Here is a 7208-nt window from a genome sequence, read left to right on the forward strand (position 1 = left end):
GAGAAAGAGAATAATTCCAGTCATGAGGTAGACTTCATTAAATTACTTTGGAATTAGCCACACTCTATTTTTCTTAGAGGTAGCTTTTAGAAGTTTTATTTTCTAGAAAATAGTTTCCTATTTTTTAAAAAATATTTCTGCTTTCATTGAGGTTATTCTTCTCTTTCTTAGCTCATTCCTACATTGAATAATTTATTCATTAAATTTGGCCATTCGTTTTCCTGTGTGTGTGTGTGTGTGTGTGTGTGTGTCCATATTCAAGCCTATTGCTTTCTCTTGAGAGTGTAACTCTACTCTAGTTATGATCCATAGATAATTATTATTTTTCCAGTCATCCTTTTGTCTTAGTTTTCTATTTCCTCTATGATTTATCATTTGACTTCTGAGTCATTCACAATCTGGTTTTCAACTTCCAGTTATGTGGACTATTTCTAATTACTTTTTCTGCTTTGGTTGTATTGAGGTTTGTCTTGTAAGGGCAAACCTTTCAGGTGACAAGACCCTTCTAATACTTTTGAAGATAGCTCATGTTCTAATAGTTTATGAATTTCTCTGCTTTTTCTATAATGCTTACCAGAATGACTTATTTTCAGTATATGTTCCTCCTAGATCCTTAGACCCTTCAGTGTTCAAGGGTTTCACATTTTTTTGCTTTATTCATCTTTCTTTCTTTCTTTCCTTCTTTCTTTCCTTCTTTCTTTCGTTCTTTCTTTCTTTCTTTCTTTCTCTCTTTCTTTCTTTCTTCCTTTCCTTCTTTCTTTCTTTTTCTTTCTTTCTTTCTTTCTTTCTTTCTTTCTTTCTTTCTTTCTTTCTTTCTTTCTTCCTTCTCTCCCTCCTTCCTTCCTTCCTCCCTCCCTTCCTTCCTTCCTTCCTTTCTTTTTTTTTTTTTAACCTATTCTGTCCTATAACAACCCATCATGTTTGGAAGGTATCTGTCAAAGTTTCTCACCAGCAAGGCAGGTGAATCCACTTTCTTGTGAAGCATGTTAGTTTCCTGTTTGCATATTTTTATTATTTTCCATGTATTAACTTAGAAATCTTCCTATTCTCTGCATAATTCCTTAGTGTGTTACTAGTACGACTTTTTTTTGTATCAATGTATATTTGTTCTGAAGCTAATATAATATTGCTAGCTTTTTGTCAGTGTATGTTTTTTGTGCCCTTTCCTTATCTTGATATCTGATTTTTTTTCTATCTTTTTCATCTAGATAAATATACCTCATAAATAGAGAACAAGTTTGTCTTTGTTTTATTTCCTCTCCTTAGTTTATTCTCTGAGAATTTTACACATATATAAAATGTATTTTGATCATATCCACCCTTGATTCCCATTTCCTGTTTTCCTTCCTTCATTTGTTTGTTTTAATTGCAATCCTAAGCTTTACCTGGTGATTGACTCCTTAATATCTGTTGTGATCAATCTCTACTTTGCAATTCTGTCAACTTACTATTTGTATCATGAGAATCCCCTCACCATTATCTTTTTCTGCTTATCATTAGAATTTGTCTTTTTTCTTTCTATTTCTTTGGAGGAAATCTCTCTATGCTCTTGGTGATCCTTGGGAGGAAATAGTAATGATTGCATCTACAGAATGAAGAGAGGCACTGTTTATGGAGCAAGGCCCCCTGGTGCCTTTTGCTATCCCTGTGACCAATGGTCACTACAGAGTTCTTGGTATATGTTATAGATGTCCAGTCTCTTCCTTTCTCGTCTACCTACTGTATTTTTCTCAGGCCTATTATAATTCAAAGCAAACCTCTTACTTTGCTGCTTCAAATCCTTTATGCATGTGAGAACGCGAATATATGGTGACTACGTTCACACACTGGATGGGCAATGGTTACTGTCACACTATTTGTAACCCAGCCAAAGCTGTGCAACACAAGCTATGGGATTTGGGCAGAATCGTTTGTTTCCCAACCTACTTTTCACTCTGCTGAAACTTCTTAGCTCAAGTCTGGAGACTAAGAGCTTTTCAAGCTTCTCATCTTTAAGGATGAGAGAACATTTTATCCACCACAGCTCTCTTGCTCTCCAGTAGAAGTGCCCCCTTCTGTAGCTGTCTCCTTCACTATCATCCAGTTTGCTCATGGTGGCTGGCAGATTTGTGTCCTCTGTCATTAATGATGGAGCTTCTAGCACAACCAAGGCACAGGGAAAGTTTGAGTGCACCCCCTTGAAAGGACGTTCAGTGGAGATGAAATTGTGTGGGGGAACGTTTCCATTTACTTAGGAGATTTACTGAGGGCTCAGACAGCTACATGAACTACATATAAGCAGATGTGTCTTTCCTTCAAACCTGAACTTCCGAAGCTGTGTACTTATTTTCGCCGTGCAAATTTAGTTTTCCTTACACATCGGATAAGTTGTTTGAAACGTAGAATTACATGTTTGTCGGCTCTATTTAATGTATGGATACAGGTGATTTTTGCGCCGTATTCAGCGTCAGTGAATATGTCTGGTGGAAGCACAAGCTAATTCCTAGGAGAGGAAAAAATAGGTAGAAGAAAACCAAGAAAGGATGCATGGTTCTTTCCCTGTGAAGTACACCCTAAAGGAGCGTTTCATGGATCTGAACAGCTTTATACAGCCATTTCCCTTCATAAAACCATCTGAGTGGCTCCGTGCCCAAACCCAAGTTCATTTGCTACCTGACTCAATTTGGCCTGCAGACGGCCCCATGATTGTTTCGCCTGCATAATGAACTTTGTTTAATATTTCCCCCAGACAGAGGGAAAGAGCCAGGCTAACTCAGCACAGTAACTCAGTTGAGAAACGCCGCAGGCACGCAGCCATTAAGAAGTTCCTCGGGAGCTTTGTGAATGGCTTAGAAAGGAAAGAGACCGAGAAAGGTTGTCTGATCCCAACACAGTACAGGAGAGCGAGCCTCCTTCTTAGCCCATTTCCTCCTTTCCTTCTACATCCTTCTCCGTGTGTCTGTTTAGTTAATCCCCCAAAAGTGCCCTTCACTGTCAGATGGTTTTTTAAGGATATGACACTGGTGAAATGATGTCAGTAGAGATTTATCTGAAATTATAACACTATTCAGAACATATAGAGTATGTCAAATACTAGCTTGTCCAAAATGTGTAAAGCGGACTTAGAGCCTTTTTTTATTATTATTCAATGCAGAGGCTTAAGCACTTTCATGAAATCATGAATATTTAGCATCGATGTGGGAGCTTCTCACTACTGCATGGAAAAGAGATTCCTCTTAGGAAATCTCAGCCCAAGTACTCAAAGGCCTTCCAGGCTCAGGAGGTAAAAGGAGTACAGATTTCTTGCCATTGACGTGGTATAAGTCATCTGGTTATCTCTTCCTTTCAGTTCTGCGTGGCAGGAGGAATCCCAGCTGTCAGATAGTGACACTCTATCTGAACTACTTCCGGGCAGACGGTGGGGGAGGTAGTGGTTTGCGCAGTGAAGGTGGCAGCCAGTGACCTCATTCTGGGCTCCTCTGTCCTGACGTTCTTTACGAGTAGGAAACAAAGTAATTTTATTTTGTGCAATCAAAGATGATGTCACCCTTAACTTTGTTTGACATGTTCCGTCTGAGAAGAAAGCTGGAGACATTAAAGTTTACTATTATACATTGGAATGGAAGCCAGGGAATTTTAATCCAGTTTTGTCTAGGCAATCCTGTGCTAACTAAATTTAACTAAATCACCCATTCTGTGTTTGAGCCACCATGGCAATAAAAGAAGGGCAGCAGTATGTTTCCACATTCCCTTGTGGAAATTGGCAAAATATATGTGCAGTGTAATTTGTACATGCAAGTGCACCCATGACTACAGCTAATTTGTGCATATGTGATTGTGGAAGGGAGCAAAGATGCTAGAGTGGAACATAAACTTCATATCAGCATACCGGGAATTCTACCTTATGTTACTGTGAGATATTTTATGGACAGTAAATATTTTCTGGACATAGGCTGAGTCAGGAGTTTTTTTTTAACATATCTTAGAACATTCCTGTATTGAATCTCTCAAAGCAATTGGGCAATAAAATCCTATTTGTTGACGTTACATTCTGTTGATACCTTAGGCTCCCATTACGTATTTTGAAGCTATAACGTATACATTTTTAGTTGTAAAATTTTATGGTAGCATCTTATTTTAATGAAACTCACGGCTGCTACTTATGTTTTTTAATGAAATGAGACAGAGGCACTCTGGAATTCTGTGGTTTCACTGAATGCATATCATCAGAGCTGGGACCGAGACCCAGGGCACACCTTCAGGAGGCCAGGTCAAAGTGTTTTCCCCTCTGAATTACTCACCTCTCCTCACAGATAGGATTAAGCTCTACCGACTGCCCACCAAGAAACTGTGTTTGCTGTCTCCTCATCTACTCTTTGTCTCAGAAATCTCTCTGTACTCATACTGAGGTCTAACATACATTAAAGCTTGGTTTTTTTCCTCACAGATGAACCCTTGTTTCTGCTGTCAGTTGATTCTTCAGGCAAATTGCCATGCCTACCCAATAGGCAAAGAATATTGGCTATTCCATAGGCAGAGAGATAAGACCCTTGGGTTCAAATGTCAACTCAAAATGAATTGAAGAATTAGACAGGTGATCTCACACTCTGAAACTACTATAAAGAACGACAAAGGCAAACAAAGACGAGAACAAGAAACATCAGTCTGGACAACGATGTCTTAGATTTAAGGATAAAAGTATGGATACAGAAAAGAGGAAGGGAGATGGGATTATAGTAAGCTAGAATGTCCCTGCACAACAGAAGAAATGACTGCCAGCATAAACAGGCAAGGCGAGACTCAGAAGAAAATATTCACAGTTAATACCTCAAGTACGTGCAGAATGCAAACTCTGCAGAGGGAAATCAGATCATTTGGAGTAATTCTAGGCCAGAAACTAAATATATAGTGCCCTACCCTTGTGATAGCTTATATTCTTTTTCAAACTAACTGGATTTAGAGTCATTTTAAGCATACAGCTTTGTGTTTGTATCTAAGGGTGTTTGTCTAGAGGCTTTATGGATGAGGGAACTCCCACCCTGAAATAGGTGACCACATTCCATGGTCTGGGATGCTAGACCAGCAGGAAAGAGGGGCCAGGGAACAGCCAATTGAATGGCAATGCTCCTTGCTTCTCTTCGATCTACCCCTTGACTCCGGACATCATCCCATGCTCTCAACGCTCATGTTCTCAGCGTGATGGGTTGTATCACTTCCCAGTCAAAGAGCCAACTTAAAGCATTTCTTCCTTAAGCAGCCTTTGCCTATCATTATTGTCAGAGAGGAGAAAAGGGTAGTAGTGTAGCCAGTTAAACAACAGCAGCACACACTTATCCTTTAAGAAACCAACTTAAAGCCTTTTTTATTTTTGAGTTCCATGAGATCACCTTTGCTTCCTGTAATTCTACCTGTATGTGTAGGATTCTACTTGTTATGTATCATCAATAGATATCGGCTTATTATTGCAGGAACATTTCTAAGGATAATTCCCTTCCCTAGTTGGAAGTTGATGTCTTTCCTGATACCACATTAAGGTTTACTTCTTCCATTCAGATCCTCATTGGAAACAATTAAGTCAAAGTGGATGTTTGTAAATGTTATTAAGTACACATCCCTCTTCGATAGTTCATCCAGTAATATGAATTATCGTTAATTAATATGAAAATCCTTGAGACACAAGCACCACCGAGAGATGAACCTGAATCACATCTGAAGCTGGACTTGACGTTCTTGGGAAATGGGTTATTCTTTTCGCATATTCCCAGGTGAAATGCTGAGGAATGGGTTGGGGAGAGTACAAAATGTATACATTCGAAGAATGCCCTCATAGCAGAGAAAACTCAGGCAGCTGAAGACCCAGGAAAATTAGCCAAGGGACCACTTGCAGGTGACGGGTGGAGAAGGGTTTCTGTTATTCATGTTGCCTGTGAGCTGTGTAGTGTGGGGCTGACAGACTTCGTCTGTCTAGAAACCTACTGTGTCCTCTTTAGTACAAAACGCTATGGGCATAATTTTCAAGGTGAAGTAAGCTTCAAAGGTGCCGCCTTTTTATTTCTCACATGACTTGTTACTCTGCCTTTGGCCAACCCATGTTGTTTTTCAGCATTTATTGCTGTTGCTCAAGGACGCAATGACCATCATCACCATCACCACCGTCATTGTCACCATCATCAATACCTAATTAACGAAGACAATTTTGAAGTTGTAATTCACTAATTTAATGACCAAGGTGGGCTTTGAAAATCACACCAGGCTATGTATAAAGGCTAGAAAGCTACCCAGATGGATATTAGTAAGAATTAAAACAAGAAATAAAATCATGCCATTTGCATCCCAACAGTAATTTTTTACAAAAATAAGAAAGCCCCTGATGCATAATTTTCTTCTAATTGTCCTTTCCTCTCTTCTGTTTCCTGCCTATAAGGGTGAACGTCTAATGATTATATTATGTAAAGTCACGGAAAGTCTAATGATTCTTTATATATAAAGTCATGGACACAAGGAAACCAATATACTTAAGACAAAAGAGATTCTGAAGAAACGAATTAGGCGTGATGCCTTCACATTCTGTTTGGCTACAATCTCCTAACACACAGACTGTGGATAATTCAAATACCCGTTCTGCTCATAGAAGCCTTGTTCTTACACCTTGATTCTGAACGGCATCATATGCTGGCTGGGAGCACTCCGAGTCTCAGGACTCTTTCTAGTGATGTGGCAGTCTACTGCAGAAAGGATAATCCCTTGGTTAACCTCAGTGGTCAGTTTGATTGGATTAAGAAACACCCGCGGGTGTTCACAGGGTGTGGCAAGTGAGTTTCAGAGCTTTTCCAGAGAAGATCAATCAAAGGAAGAGACCCACTATGAACGTGGGTGGTGCCATCCTGTGGGTCGAGGTCTATGGATAGATAAAAGGGGCAAAAGCAGAGATCAGTTGAGCATCCACGTTCTCTTTGCTCCCCGAAGCCACACAGATGAGACCAAGTCCAGTCACTGCTCGATGCTTCTCTGCTGTGACCTGTTACTGAGCGGAAATTAACCCTTCGTTCCCTACATTGCTTTTGGTTAGATTTAGGCACAGCAACAGGAAAAAGCAAAACCGTGTCTTTCCTTTGAAGGGCAGAAAGCATGTCACAAAACCGGACCCAATCGCAGCAATTTCAAACAAGAACTGAAACACAACTCTTGTTCATTTCCCTTCTTTGTTTGTCATCTCTGGTGTTTGTAGC

The 7208-nt window shown here is 39.7% G+C and overlaps 1 long non-coding RNA gene across 1 annotated transcript in view; it reads right to left on the reverse strand.

Moving 5' to 3' along the window:
* Positions 1-7208, reverse strand: part of LOC100910304 (uncharacterized) — a 77232-nt gene that overhangs the window by 20311 nt on the left and 49713 nt on the right. The gene's annotated exons all lie outside the window — the stretch shown is intronic.

The sequence above is a fragment of the Rattus norvegicus genome, chromosome 9 (assembly GCF_036323735.1).
Source record: "Rattus norvegicus strain BN/NHsdMcwi chromosome 9, GRCr8, whole genome shotgun sequence".
Classification (NCBI taxonomy): domain Eukaryota; kingdom Metazoa; phylum Chordata; class Mammalia; order Rodentia; family Muridae; genus Rattus; species Rattus norvegicus.